General features: G+C 43.3%; 1 long non-coding RNA gene and 1 other non-coding gene across 3 annotated transcripts; both read left to right on the forward strand.

Annotated features, from left to right (window-relative positions):
• The first annotated feature begins 6109 nt into the window (after nucleotides 1-6109).
• LOC112315060 (U1 spliceosomal RNA) lies at nucleotides 6110-6273 on the forward strand. The gene has a single exon (XR_002975836.2). It is a non-coding gene; the product is annotated as a U1 spliceosomal RNA (small nuclear RNA).
• Nucleotides 6274-8562: 2289 nt separating this feature from the next.
• Nucleotides 8563-14623, forward strand: LOC139440285 (uncharacterized). 2 transcript variants are annotated; one of them, XR_011650399.1, is made up of 3 exons: nucleotides 8563-8862; nucleotides 9753-9882; nucleotides 14387-14623. It is a non-coding gene; the product is annotated as an uncharacterized lncRNA (long non-coding RNA). The 2 variants fall into 2 exon arrangements; XR_011650397.1 differs by having other exon boundaries at nucleotides 14390-14623.
• Nucleotides 14624-15626: the final 1003 nt, after the last annotated feature.

Here is a 15626-nt window from a genome sequence, read left to right on the forward strand (position 1 = left end):
CAGTTAGGAGAAAAACATCTGTGCTTTGGAAAAAGTTCTTCGAGTACGGAGAATTGTGCTCTCTGTCCACCATGTTCCACTAGACCTTTATAAAGTCAGCCAGCCAGTGGGTACGGCCCCTTATCTTCCTTCATGGGTGGCTGAGGAAATTCCCTCCTTCCCCAAGCACAGCTGCGTCCCTGCGTTTGCCTCGTGGGACTAAGATGGCTGATGGGGCACTTGGGGTTTGTTCTTAACAGAAAGAAAGCAGACTTGATATTAAAAAGTGTGTGTTGATTTGCAGAGTGATCTAAGACTCTGTACTTTGGTTTCTCCTTTAGAGATGAATTACCTACGTCATTTAAAACAGCCGTGTATAAGGTATAAACACAGGGCATGGAAGTGACAACTCCAGGCATATTTGCCTGGATTGTCGCCGTTGTCTGGGGTGACTGATGCTTTGTAAGGAGCTGTGGGTCCCTTTTCCTGGTACTGGACTCCATCAGCCCAACGGGAGCCACTGCTTGCCCATCCTAAGTGACTGTCAGCCTCTTTTGCTGCTGAGATCCCTCGTTTTCACCAAAGGATAAATAGTTGCCAAGCAAATCATACATTTTTATAAGACATTAAATGTCCTGGAAGAGGACTTGTTAATTAGATACAAGTGCCAGCATTATTGCTGTTCCCTTACCATGGGGATTTGCATCTCACAGGACACAAACTAATTATTAAAATTCTCTGGCACACCAAAAAACATGTAATTTTTTTTTGCTGATCTGACACTGGATGGCTATTGTTGTGTTGGGTGTTGTCATTTTTTTATTTGACAATCGAAGGGAAAAGAGATCAGTGCCCCTGGCTAAATGGCCAGGTATTTCACGTTTTAAAAATTCCTGCAGCACACAGGTTGAAGATCACTGCCATATCATATGGAAACTGTGCTCTCATCACCAAAGAGCCACATTTTTCGCTTGCTGAAATAGTCACTGGAGGGTCTTCAGTGAAGCCCACAAGTGGAAACATTCCGTGGTGTTTTCAAATACCACACATCAGGAGTTTGCCATCTCTTCCTCCTGGGGACGCGCTGGAGGGGGCTGGGTGGAGTCCGGCAGGGCACGGGACGCGCAGGGCAGTCTCCACTGTTTCCAGCTCCGTGTCTGCCAGGGGGCCTTCTTACCTTGTCTCTAAAATCTGGGTAACATCAATTACCTCATATTCTCATTTCACGGGTAAATTAAACAAAATGTGGAGGACTTTGAAACTTCCTGAAGACTATTCCTGTGTGAGGTATTGTTTACCTAAGCAGTGAAAATAAGCCTGGGGCCTAAAATAATCGACAGACTTCCGCAGCCCAAGAGAATTTTATTAAATCTCAGTCTCCTTTAAAAAAAATTGTTTTTTTGCCTTCAGTTTATAATGAACACCTACTATGTGTCCCTACTATGTGCCTTGGAACTGCACAGTAGCACCTAGTGCTTGTACTTGAGGAGTTTGCTGATGTGGGGGGACACCGACAAGGCCACAAGTAGGTTAGTACTAAGTTGGGGTTCCCAGGATGAGGACAATCCCAAGAAAGGCTTTGTTAGCCTCAAATATGCTTTCTGGATTTAAAACTTTCACTGTTTTTTGAGTTTTAAATGCATTTTTGTAAAGCAGTGAGCTCAAAGTAGTGGCAGATTTCTTTTCAAAATCAATGGCAAGTACATGCATGTGTTGGGATAGACCAGGTAAAAGAAAAATATTTACAGGCCTTTCTTTTTATTATTGAAAATAAAAGTGATTGTAAATGAGTCTATGGTAGAACATAGATTACCAAGGGTACTGAGTGGAAGATTCTAAGGGAAAACAAAGAAGGAACATTTTAATTAACAGTTAACATTTTAATTCTTGGGAATATTTGAGAAATAGGAGTAGAGAATAATTTTTTAATCTTTTTTTTCAGAAATAGATTGTAGCCCAACTTGTGAAGCTGCATAAACTCTGGCTTCATACCCTTGTCCTCAGCGAGGTATATCTGTGTCCCCTGAGGCCTCAGGCCAGGACACAAAAGTACATGGTTGAACTGGTCCAGTGAGGACTGTCCTTCCGTGTTTCTTGCCAGCCGTGCCCCTGGATGGTGTGGTTCTTCCTGCTCACGTGTCGCTCGCTCATTGCTGCCCAAAGCTCCCTGAGTCTTGGAAAAGAAAAGTTAACAAACAGCATGTCCTCTTGCAGGCAAAGGATTGGAAATCAGTCCCAGGAATACTGCCTGGACAAAGTCCGATGTGGGGTTTAGAGCCTAAATGTGTTCATCCCCGGTGGCGGCCCCTGTGGCTCTAGACAAGGCAGGGATGTTTTCCTTGTCGTTGGGTTCCGTCTGGAGAGTTGGGGTCCAAAGTTCTTTTTGGACAAATCGCAACACTTCCTGATGCTTGCTAACTCACGACAGGATTTTTTGTTTCTCCTGATTACAAAAAGATGGGCTTTTGAAGTTTGAGTTTGAGTTTGTTTTATCTGTCTCTTGAAGAACCACGTAATTTCAACCGAGGATAATAATATAAACATGGCTGATCGTGTAAAAGTCTGCCCTGTGTTCTGAACCAGTGTTGCTTCTATTGGCAGGCCAAGAAGGATGTCTGCTCTCATTTGCCACACTTCTTTCTCCCAGGCTGGGAAAGAAGCACCCCCCAGACAGGACACGGGCTCCGCCTCCTTTTAGCTTAAGGAGAAGGAAAGCTACCCTCTTGGTAAGGGTCTCTGACTTCCTGGTTGCTGTCAGCAAAACAGGAGTTTGGAATTTGACAGCCTAAGTTTGTCAACCTTTTTTCAATGCTAATTTCAATACAGATGTTTTCCCTAAATAGCTTACCTTTAATTCTTCTGTTTAGTTCTCATAATATTTAAGAAAATCTTCTACACGTATATAGAAATTCAACTTTACAAAATATGAAACCCATTATGCAAATCATACAAGCCCAAGGAGCAAGAGAGATGACCCACCGAGCCTAAGCAGCACAGTTTGGCTTGCTCTCCCTCACCATTTGTGAGTGTTTTCTGTACCAGGTGTGTTTTCATCTAACAGTGCTTGACACTAGGACTGGGGCAACAACCCTGCCTGGGGGAAACACGCCTGAAGGAGCTAACCGAAACTGGAGAGGATTGAATATCCTTCTCTTTATTTAAACAGAAGCTTCCACTTAAAAACAATTACAGACGCAGAAGCCGAAGCCGCTGTAAAGATAGCACAATGAGTGCCGCATACCCTTCATTCATCTGTCTGCAATGGTGACCTGTTACATGGTGTCGCACAAAACCCAGACCAGGAATTGACATTGATATGTTGATACTAGACTACAGACCTCATTTAGATTTCACTAAATAGGGTGCATTTTTCTAACCTGCATTTGTGTGCGTGCATGTGTGTGTGTGTGTGTGTGTGTGGTTCCACGTCATTTTATTGCATGTATAGATCTGTGGGACCACCACCATAATCAAAATAAAGAACTGTCCCATCGACACAGGGAACTGTCTCGTGCCACCTCCCTCTGTACTCACACCGCCTCCCACTCCATCCCCTCCCCTTCCTGAGCAACTTGTCATCTGTGCTCTACCTCTATAGTTTCATCATTTTGAGAATGTTGTATAAATGAAGTCATAAAGTACAGAACCTTTGGAAATTGACTTTTTCCACCAAGCATCACGCCCTTGAGGCCTCTTTAGGTTGCTGCGTGTATCGGCAGTTCGCCCCTTTCTATTGCTGAGTAGTATTCTGTTACGTGAACGTACTAGCCTTTGTTCACCCATTCATCCACTGGAGGATATTTGGGTTATTTCCAGTATTTTTCTACTAAAAAGTAAGTTGTTATGAATATTTGTGTGCCGTTTTTTAAAGATTTTATTTATTTTTAGAGAGAAGGGGAGGGAGGGAGGGAGAAAGAGAGGGAGAGAAACATCAATTGGTGATTGGTTGCTTCTCACATGCCCCCAACTGTGGACATGGCCTGAAACCCAGGCATGTGCCCTGACCAGGAAGCAAACCTGCGACCTTTGGATTTGTAGGACGGCACTCAACCCACTGAGCCACACCAGTCAAGGCTAAGAAAAATATTTCTATCACCCAGAAGTTCCTCACCCAGAACAGAAGTCACTATTCTGACATTCCTGAGATTGTTGGGTGATGGTAGAGGCAAATTGCCTGACCTGTTCCTCCGAGCCCCCTCCCCCACCCTGCCTCACCAGCCTCAGTGCTGCTGCTTGTTTTAATTTGAAAATTATATGTACAATATATGTATACAGGTGAGGGTGGACCAAAGGAAACTCTGGTGGGAGTTTTCATAGATGATAAACTTGTTTGTTTCAGGAAAGAGAAAGTGACACATGTGGGGTTATTTCAATCAAGATTAGTTCCTGGAGATAGAATCGCTATCTCTGAATTTAATCATTTTCGGTATTCTTCTGGATTTTCTGCGTCTTCTGCAGGTGATTTATATTGATTGTCTTGGAATTCAGACTTCCTCACCTTGAACATGATGCTATGTATCCTCAGGAAGCATTTGCTGTGGGCTAACAGAGCTGTTAGCTATTTATGTTGTACTTGCTCGCTCATGTGTGTGGTGTCATTCTCTACAGACGAGAAACGGCACTGAGAAGGTAAGAATTTTTTCCAGTGTCTCAGCTGGTAAGCGGCAGAGCCGGGGCTTGAACCCAAGACTGACGCTGAGAGCCCTCCTCTGTGCAGTACCCTATGGCTCCCAGAATGGGCGGGTGACTGAAGTGAATCCCTAGTAGTCTCCTTTCCTGGTTCCAGATGTTCAAGGGCTGGGTGTCCTGGGGCGCGCTGAAGAAAGTTGCTGTCAAAAATTATCTGAAACACTTCAGAAAGCTGACAATGATTACTGAAAATGAAAAAACTGAGTTCCTTACTGTCCCGTCTGCGAATCAGATGACGGGGTTAACACGAGGATGAGAAAAACTGGTTGTGACCTTGTGCGGGTCGCTCATGTTCTCTGACTAGTGTTATTGTCATCTGTGAAGTGGAGCTAATTCCATGTAAAGCACTTGGTTAAAGAGTACCTCGAATATAATAAGCGCTTGATTCCTGTTAGCTGCCATCATCATCACCATCATCATCACCACCACCACCACCACCACCACCACCACCTGGAAAATACAGCTGGATGTGGAGGCCATGGCGGTGGTGCTGAGTGTGAACGAAGGCCAGGTTTCTGGGCTGAGATACCTCGGTAGTTAGCAGTGCCCTTTCTCTAAGAAAATGCTTGTTGTTAAATTTTTATTTGAAATACACTTTAGCCAATCATCCGGGCTGTTTTGTGAAAAAGGAATCTGATGCACAGAGTGTATTTAAAAGAATTGCTTAATCCTTGGGGCATTAAATTAGCAGTTTATATTTGAGGAAGGTTCAGATTTAGAGTTCATCGTTAATCTTCATTTTAAAAATATTCACTAGCTATCATACTGTGGTTTTCTTTTACTTTTGGAACATAAAAACATATTCAGCCAAGGGTACCAGCCCGCTCTGCTAACAGTCTCACCCAACTAAAACCAAATTCCGTCTTTCCAGTCTGCTGGCTCCCTCCAGCAGTGACCCCTCTCCTTCTCCGCGGCCTGCCTGAGGTCATGTTCTCCATGGATTCCAGCTCTGAGAAAGGCGATTGGCTGGTTCCTACCGCATCACCCTCATCTCTGACTGTGGGTTTGTCATAAATTCTATGTGTACAATATGTAAGCCATATGGACACCATCTGAGAAGAGCCTTTCTCCTCTGTTAGCTCTTTAGGATAAACTGAAAGCTTCTGAACCTGCTTGCCTCTGGCTCCTTCACTCTCGGCTACGGCTCCTTTGTTTTAAATCCTGGAATGTCCAAGTCATGCCAGAGTGAGTGTGGAGGAAGAGAGATGATCGACACGTATGTCACTCTGGATTTACAGGTATTGACTGACTCTGGCGTAACTTAATTGTTGAGTGAGAGGTGCTTTATATTAACTGATTAAAGCTATGCTTTGCCAGAACATACTGCCCATATGTTGGCAGAAGTTGTCTGGCCTGGATTTTAGGAGTTGTCCAAATTTCTACTGTTATGTCTAATTGTCATTACATGCACCTGGGGGTTAGTTAAGAATCTGTGTAGTCGTTCCTTAGCTGGCAGGGGAACTGGCATGATCACGAAGGTGGCTTTTCCAGGGCGAGCCTACCCCACTGCACTCCGAGTGTGCTGACTCTTGCGATGTCCCCAAGTGCAGGAAACCCAACTGCATCATTTGTGGTCGTGGGGGACTGTGTTGGTGCTCTCCCCTGGTTTTTTGTAAAAAAAGAGTATGTATGTATAGTTGAGCACCTGGGCCCATGGGGCCTTAGGACCTATAATCATTTATGTTTTTGGTCATTTACATTTGCAGCTAGGCCATCTATTCTCTTTCTATTGTTAACAACATTCTGGTTTCTCTTTAGGGTAGCACCTGTCCCCAACTCTATCCAGATGCTGACATCACCTCTGAGGACAGTTAGGCACATGACCTAGGTCTGGCCAATCAGAGCATTTCATTCTCTTTGAGTCAAGGGCTGACTATGCAATGCAGCCACGAAATCAGGCTCAACTATAGATTATCTTATGCCTCGTGCTGAGAAACAGGCAAAGAACCATTCTCTCTTCCCACTCGAGTAGAAACTATGAGGCTCTGAGCCTAGAGCCTCTGGCAGCCAATGTGCTTCCATGAGGAGAGAGCCAGCCCGAGAAAGACCAAACCTGGAAAACAGTGTTAAGAGACAGAGAGAAAGTGAGTCCTATGCTGTCACATGAGGCAGTACCTCGCCACACCTGCAGTCAGCCTTCCTGGACTTCCTCAGTTTCAAGTCAATACATTTTAGGTTTTTTTTTTTCCTCTAAGCCATTGTGAATTAAGTGTCTTTTCTTATAACAGAGAGCATTCTGACTGATACGAGATGATTGCTAGGTTGGTTTTGCATTCCTTGTGGAAAGTCCTTGCTCTTTTACAGAAGGGAGAGGTAACCCAAGAAAACTCTAGTCCCAGGAAATTTTGCCAACAAACAAATCTGTGGCCACCTGGCCTGGTCAATGGAGACAAACCAGCTAGAACTCAGAATTAAAGACTGTCCTGAAATATCATGAGGATGTATTGGTTCAAATTAAGGCTCACTATTTTGAAGCATTTGTGATCATTTATTTAAACTATTTGGGAAGGCTGCAAAGTGTCCCCCGGTTAAAAAAAAAAAAACCAAAAACCGCACAAGCTTTGTGGTTGGAGCTTGGGAAAGTGATTTCATTTCACTGAGCCTCAGTTTCCTCATCTGTAAAATGGGCATATCTGGAGTGCCTATCTCAAATAATCATTAAAGGCACATAAAGCACTCAGAACAGGATATCTAGTAAGTCCTCAGTAAATAGAAGCTATTATTGAATACTATTAAAATACAAAAGATTTATGTGATCTGAAGAGTTGGAATATTTTAGTTTAAGTAATAGCTAATAAGCTTAGTAATCAATGCATGTAAAAGCTATTGTTCCGGGAACTGAAGGTATGATCCACCTTGACTCCAGACCCTAAGCAGCTCCACCTTTGTGCCTCAGGAGGACTGCAAGCAATTCAAGATGGCATCTGAGATGCTAAGTCAAGAAAGACAGGCAGTTAAAGACAAATACCATATGATCTCACCTATAAGTGCAACCTAATCAACAAAACAAACAAGTAAGCAAAATAGAGCCAGAGACATGGAAATAAAGAACAAACTGACAGGGACCAGAGGGGAGGGGGCAGAGGTGTAAGAGGGAAAGAATGGGAAGGATCTTTAAGGAACATGAATAAAGGACCCATGGACAAAGACAATGGGGGTGTAGGATTGAATGTGGGAGGTGGGGTGGGTAGGGCAGGGGAAAGTAATGGGGGAGGGTAGTGGGGACAACTGTAATTGAACAAAAATAAAAGAAAAAGAAAAAAAGAATACAATTAATAATGCTTTGAATTTTTCCTTGGGCCAGAATTAAGAGTCAAAATAATTTAAAATAGAAACACAAACTCTAGAAAAAGCATTACGTGTTCTTAAACATTCCATATGCCTACGATTTGTTTGCTTGCTCTTCTGAGTTGGTAGGTAAAGGGAAATCTAAGCGCTGGTGTTTTCCTGTTTCCAGTGAGGGACCGAGCTATCCAATGGTGTTTTCCTTCTCAGTTTAAGGCTGTTTAAGTTGTCGATAACAGTCCTTCTCCTGATGGAAGTAAAAGTTCAGGCCAAGCTTTACCTCTTGAGCACTTAAAAATAAACCCAAATTAAAAAACACTACAACACAAATCAAAAAATGTAATTCAAACTAGTGTTCCTTTAGTACTGTGTGCCTGGCACCATGCTAAACTCTCCTTGTGGTCCATCATGTCTGTGTCACAGCTCTAGAAGATAAGAATTCTTATCACCACTTTACAGATGAGGAAACTCAGGCTCAGAAAGAAGGGACTGTGGATGGACACCCAGCTGTGACCGGAGGCTGGATGACAGCCCAGGCTGCCCCACCCCACTGCCTGCCCTGCCAGGCGCCAGCCCTGCCCCCACCCCGTGCCTGTGTACTCCCGAGTCTAGAAAGGTGGGAGTCCTTACCCTCCAGCTCCTCAGCCCACACTTGTCTGCTGTAGGTCTGAGAGAATCAGGAGACCTAGCTCCCACGGGTGGATACTCCCCAGATCACCCAGAAGGCCGATAGTGGGATTTTCCAGTGGCAAGCTACAGGCTGTGGGGCAGAGCTGAATCACTCTGAGGAAAAAGGATGTCTCATGGAATAAATCGTCATGTTCTCATCATATATGCTTCTTGCTCTGAAAATTTGGAGAAGCTGTCTTGTCATGGAAGGACAATCACTCCTTGCTAGTGAACCACTCAGTAAGTGATTTGATTACATGTGTTTACTGTGGAAGCCAAATGTGGAGAAAAATGTCTACTTACTTACTTTACTTATTTATTTATAAATACAATGCTCAGAGGCTCAAAGGGAAGAATAGAGAAGTGTACTTGAAAAAAATATTTGTTTTATGTGAATTTTGTATTGATAACATGTCTTATTCTGAAATGAATTTAAGTGGTAATGAACACCCCTCACCACCCTGACCACCCTTGAACTTTCCCCTGTCACCATGATGGTTATTATCCGAGGTCTTTGTTGTCGTCAGATGTTGTCATTCGCTTGGCTTCTCTCCCTGTGAGGGGTGTGTGTATGCCTTGGTGACGGTAGGAGTTCGTGGGAGATATGAGCAGAGGCTAAACAGTACAGTCGTGTGTCACATAGTGTTTCGGTAAAGAGTGGACCGTGCATACGATGATGGCCCCATGCGGTTGTAACGGAGCTGAAGAGCTACTGTCCGCAGCTGCCATAACGCCTGGAGAAGGCTGCTCAGGGTGCGCTGAGTGCTAACGTTAGTGTCCTCCTTGTGATCGTAGGACATGACAGCTCACGCATGTTTTGCCTCTGGAGGCCTTCCCTGGGACAAGGCGTGGGGCTGGAAGACCGTGATATCGATGCTCTCGGCCCCGTGCAGGCTTAGCCTCATGTGTGTGTGCTCTGTCTGAGTTTTTGCAAAAAACTAAAAAGTAAAAATATATATATATTTAATAGAAAAAGGCTTATACGCCTATAAAGAAAGAAAATGCTTTTGTGTAGCTATACAATGTATTTTTGTGTTATTTAAAAACAGTCTAAAAGTTTAAAAAATTAAAATTGTAAGCTAAGGTCCATTTATTATTGAAGAAATAAATCAATCCTTAAATAAATTTAGTGTGGCCCAAACGGACAGTGTTTATGAAGTCTGCAGCGGTGCCCAGTCATGTCCTGGGCCTCCGCGTTCACTCGCCACTCACTCGCCGGCTCACCCAGAGCCGCTCCCGGTCCTGCACGCCTGGTTCACGGTAAGCGCAGATGTACCACTTTTAAAATCTTTTATGCTATACCTTTTCTACGTTTCGATATGCTTAGGTACACGAATACTTACCATGGTGTTGTAATCGCCCACAATATCCAGTACAGTACATGCTGCACAGACCTGTGTGGCCCAGGAGCTACGTGTTCTCCCGCACGGCCCGGGTGTGAAATGGTTTGTGTAAGTGCGTGCCATGGTGTTAGCACAGTGACTAAATCGCCTGATGATTCACTTCTCAGATCACGTCCCTGTGGTTGAGTGACACATGATTGCGTTAAGCTAACAAGGATTAATGGTCCTCGACATACAGCAATGGGCAATGTGTGGTTGCCGATAGTTAGGGCCGACACATTGCACAGCGGGAAGGGCTTTCTCTGCACTCTGTTCGGACATCCAAGGGGAAGCCAAATGAGGCTGTGATAGAGACTATGGAGAAGGAAGGGCTCAAAGGTGGTTGAGCTGGACACGTGCCGCCTCTTGGCTGCCCAGATTCCACTTACTCTATTTTTAATAGCTTCCAGTGTTCACTGGGAATCTAATCTGTAGTACTCTCAATGCAAGTGGGAGCTACTTTCACACCCAGCTCTGAAGGGGGCATGGGACCCAGGTCTGCACAACCCAAGCCTCATAGTCCCCTGAGTGCAGACATGGATAACAACAAGCCATGGGCTCCATACTTCTTTGCTGATCCTTCTGAGCTAGACCTTGATGTAGTGACTTTTCAGCTTGGGTACAAGGGTGGCCTGCTTCTGACAAGTTCCTGATATGTTGGGGTTTGATTGTAAAATCATATTGACTTGAGCAGCATACAGCTGGGAAGGAATGCTGACACAAAGGCAGGAAGGCAAGTCTGTGGTATATTGGAAGCATATATTTCTCCATAATAAATGAGCATTGTATACTAGGGACCAGCGTTAACAGCAGGAGGTTGTTAGAGACAGGAGTTTGGGGAACTGTATCATGAGATGTTCTGGATGTAACCCTTGGAGGATTTTAAGATTCAAGATGTGATGTGTCTCCCAGGTTGCAGTAAGCTTCCCCAAACTTTTCGGATCGCTGTGGTACGGGACCTTATTTCTATGCTCATGCCTTTGGCCCGCTGAATGTTTTCACACCAGAGGATTGAGCCATTGCTCTTTCTCCAGTCATCTGAAGTCACCCCCAGTTGTTCAGGCATTTTGGTGGTTTTTTTCCATCTCTGATCATTCCTCCCACCACCAAGGCTAGACCAGGCTTTGCCTCTGACAGCACCTGAAAGACGTTTACATTCCACTCATTACAACACTTGGAACTCTTTGGAGATGAGGTATAGAAATCTAGTAAGAGAATAAACTCTTGTTGCAGACACTTGGAAATTTGTTATCAAGTTTTTTCCTGTCATAGTTTTGAAACCTGTTCTGTTGAATCCATGTGTCTGAGTAAGCTCCAGCCAGGACTCAAGGAATCATACGTCCATTGTCACTGTCATAAATGATCTCCCATTGCATTTACTCCACCCATATTTTTTGCCTGACCTTCTGCCTGCAGCGTCTGACACACTCTGCTGAGGGAAACTACCTTGCTCAGCTCTATTCATCATTCTTTTTTTCCAGGCTGTGCTAACAATGAAAAAAAAAAAAGAATCCGAAATCACCCTGTATGGTAATTAAGTATAAAGTGCCACTACCAATGGGACTTAGAGTTTTATTTTTTAAATTTCTTTAAAAGATTTTATTTATTTTATTTTCAGAGAGGGTAAGGGCAGGAGAATAAGAGGGAAAGAAACATCAAATGGTTGCCTCTCACACACCCCCTGCTGGGGACCTGGCCCATAACCCAGGCACATGCCCTGACTGGGAATCGAACCAGTGACCTTTCAGTTCGCAAGCTGACGCTCAATCCACGGAACCACACCAACCAGGGCAGGGACTTAGAATTTTAGAACTTCCCCTGACACACAGGGCTCAGGGGGTGATTGTGGATTATGACTGGGGGTTTCTCTTTATGTCATTCCAAGCGAGGTATGTTTTCCCAGGCTATAATTCTGACCTTTCTCTGCTTACTGAGGGTTTACTCTCAGCCTTTGAAAGCTACTCATTGCCTTAGTGCCATGACTAATTAATTGAAGAAGGACTCGAATGGCTGAACACAGGAAGTATTCTCATAAACCATATACAGCTGACCCTTGAACCAGACTGGGGTTAGTGGTGCCAACCCCTGCTCAGTCGAAATGTGTACAGGACTTTGACTCCCTCAAAACTTAAACACTAAATAGCTTGTGATTGACTAGAAGCCTCACTGTAATATAAACAGTTGATTAACACATTTTGTATATTACACATATTATAATAAAGTAAGCTAAAGAAATTCATAAGGAAGAGAAGATACATTTAAAGCATTTATTTATTTTTAAATCCACACATAGGCAGACCTGTACAGTTCAGATCTTGCTGCTCAAGGGTCCACTGTACCTGGGCCCGGGTGGCAAGTCAGAGATCAGTGACAGGCACTGGAGGGGGCCTTCAGCAATGAGACAGGAGCCCACTCCTGTGTGAATCAGTATTGGGGCGCAGCTCTTGCAGAAGTCAGCCCGGGACAGCGGCAGGGGAAACAATCTCTTCCCAGATACATTTTCCTTGCCTTTACAGAGGTATGCAGATGTTGGTCCTGCCTTTAGCCAGAAAAAAGTCTCTGGATCATTCCAAGGGGGAAAGTGTCGGGGAAGATAGAAACAGTAAAAATGCTCTTTTCTCCAGAATAGCAAAGTTTTAAGAACATTGAAGAGCTTCTGTGGCTCTCTACTCCCTCTTGTGGTGAAATGGTGTCACTGTTTTCTAACTATGGTACAACTTCAAGTTTGTGCCAAGGGCAGAATCACCAAGTTGTTCACCTTGAGAACATATTTAGACTGGATGTAGCAATCCAGTGAAGCAAAGACCGAGGATCTATGCAGCATTTGTACACATATTTCAGGGGACTAATGAGTTCACCTGTGAAAAGTAGTAAATAAGCCTATAGATCCACTGTTTCCACAAAGAGATGGTTTCACAAACGCTTCCCACCAAATGTTGGGCTGCTTATGGGGATTTTATAATCTGAGGAGGAAAGAAGGCATTGTGTTTTCACCTTTGCATTGCAGATGAGGGTAAATAATGGGAATTCTTCCTACAAAAATAAAAAATTCAGGATATGTCATGTTTTATTATATGTGATATAATATATATAACAAAACTGAAATTATTTTATTTATTGGGTATTTTATCCTCTGTTATATATTCTACTCTGCAGCACAGAGAGGAGTGGAACAAACTACACAGTGTAATTGGAAGGTCCCTTTTATAAAAGCCTAAATGGATGGGCAGCTGTCCAAGAAAATGTGCTACAAATAGATTCTGTTTTTCTATAAAAAAATGAGTTGGCAGGCACATTTTAAAGGGCTGTGCATTGATTTAGGATTGTCCTCATTAGGGCCAAGTGCACCCATTGTGTTACATAGTAGTTTTTAGGGCTTTGGTTAATTATGCTACATCAAAAGAAGAGTGGATACTTTTCAGGCACAGACCTTCTAAAGGCGCTCTTTAACCGGCCTGGCTGCTTGAGCATGGTCAGGGTAGCTGTAAACACTTGCCTTCCCTGGTGGGGTAGGCAGCTTCTACGATGGGCTTCTATGAGGGTATTGCAAGGGAATACCAAGGGGGCATTCATGCCCCTATGTAATCTCTCCTCTTTGAGTGTAAATTGGACTTATTGACTCATTTCCAATGCACTGAATGTCACAGAAGTTAATGGGATGTTACTTCCAAGATTACATTACAAAAAGACTATGGTTTTCCAAAATTTGGAAGCGGCCAAGATGCCCTTCAGCAGTGATTGGATAAATAAACTCTGGTACATCCACACAATGGAAGAGTATTTAGTGCTAAAAAGAAGTGAGTTATCAAACCATAAAAAGACATGGAGGAAACTTAAATGCATATTACTAACTGGGAAGCCAATTTGTAAAGGTTACATATTGTAAGATTCCTACTATATGATATGCTGGTAACAATGAAGCTATGGAGACAGTAAAAAGATCTCTGGTTGCTAGGGGTTAGGAGGACGGAGGGATGGCCGCACGAACCACAGAGGATGTTCAAGGCAGTGAAACTATTTTGTATTACATTGTGATAGTGGATGGATGTCGTTATACAATTGTCAAAACCCATAAAACGTACACCACCAACAGTGAACCCTTATGTAACCTGTGGACTTGGGTGATAATGATGAGTCAATGTAGGTTTATCAATTGTAATAAATATACCACACTGGTGGGGAATGTCAACAGTGTGCGGGTTCCTGTGTGGGGACAGGGTGAATATGAGAACTCTGTTTTCTGCTTAATTTTGCTGTAAACCTAAAACTGCTCTTAATATATATATATATGTATATATGTATATGTATATATACACACACGTATATATAACACGGCTTCTATCTTGGGTGCTTTCTTTTGCTCTCATTTACCCTGTTGTTAGTAGCTTTATGGAAAAGACCACATGGCAAGGAAGTGACGTCTTCAGCCAACAGTCAGCTGAGACCGGAGGTTGGCCAGTGGCCCAGACAAACCTTGAGATGACTGCAGCCACAATGGCACCTTGAGCGCCGCCTCGCAGGTGACATTCCAAGAGACTCTGAGCTTGAGGAGCCCAGGTGAATCATGCCCGTATTTCCGACCCACAGAAACTGAGATAAATAAATGTTTGTGACTTTAGACTGTCTAGGTTTCGTGGTAATTTCTTATGTAACAATAGACACCTAAGACACTTGTTAAGCTACCTCTCATATTCAATGTTAAAGAGCTTCTTTAACAGTAAGCGTTAGATGATAAGCACGTAAACTCACAGTCCACACTGGGAGCTCTGTGGACAGTGATGCTTGAGCCTGTGCAGCCCGACCAGGCATCGAACCCACAGCAGCGGCGCGTCAGGACCGTGCTCTAGCCCACTGAGCGCCCAGCCGGGGCGAGGTGTCACTTTCAAGTAAAAGCAACTTGTATGACTTTCTAGAACTGTTTTGCATTTTCTTTTCATTTTTTTAATTGGATTTATTAGGGTGAACTGCATTGTGCACCCATTGTCCCAGGCAATTTTCTGATTCTACCTCTTCACTTACCTGTGTTGAATAGTTAGGCCTTTTCCTACAGACCACAATATTTTATACATATTTATCTTAGAAGCCGATGGAACAAGCAGGCAAAATATCAGTAAGGATGTGAAAGACTTGAATAATATGATCTATAAATTTAACTTAATGGCCGTATATAGAACCCTGAGTCCTAAAATGCACATTCCTTTTAAGTACATCTGGAATCTTTCCTAAAATGTGGTGTTCATAAAGCCAATCTCAATATATTTTAAAATAATTAAAATCAAAGTATGTTCTCTGATTATAAATCATTAAGCTCAAAATCAACAACAAATAGATTACTAGGGAATTCCCTTATGTTTGGTATTACAAAATATACTTGTAAATAAATCATGCATCAAGAAAGAAAGGATAATAGAAATTGGAAAACATTTTAAACTGGAAAACTCAAAGTTTTCTAGGAGTCTATGAGAGAGGAAAAGAGAAGCAGGACTGGGGACTGTAATGATGCGTCCTGGAGCCTAAGCAAGAAAGAAGGGGAAACAGAAAGAGGCTATGCCTATTGAGAGAGCCATGGGGGCCAATGCATTGAAGGTCATGGCCATAGGGAAGAATTCTGCAATGAGGGTA

The sequence above is a fragment of the Desmodus rotundus genome, chromosome 1 (genome assembly GCF_022682495.2).
Source record: "Desmodus rotundus isolate HL8 chromosome 1, HLdesRot8A.1, whole genome shotgun sequence".
Taxonomy (NCBI): Eukaryota; Metazoa; Chordata; class Mammalia; order Chiroptera; family Phyllostomidae; genus Desmodus; species Desmodus rotundus.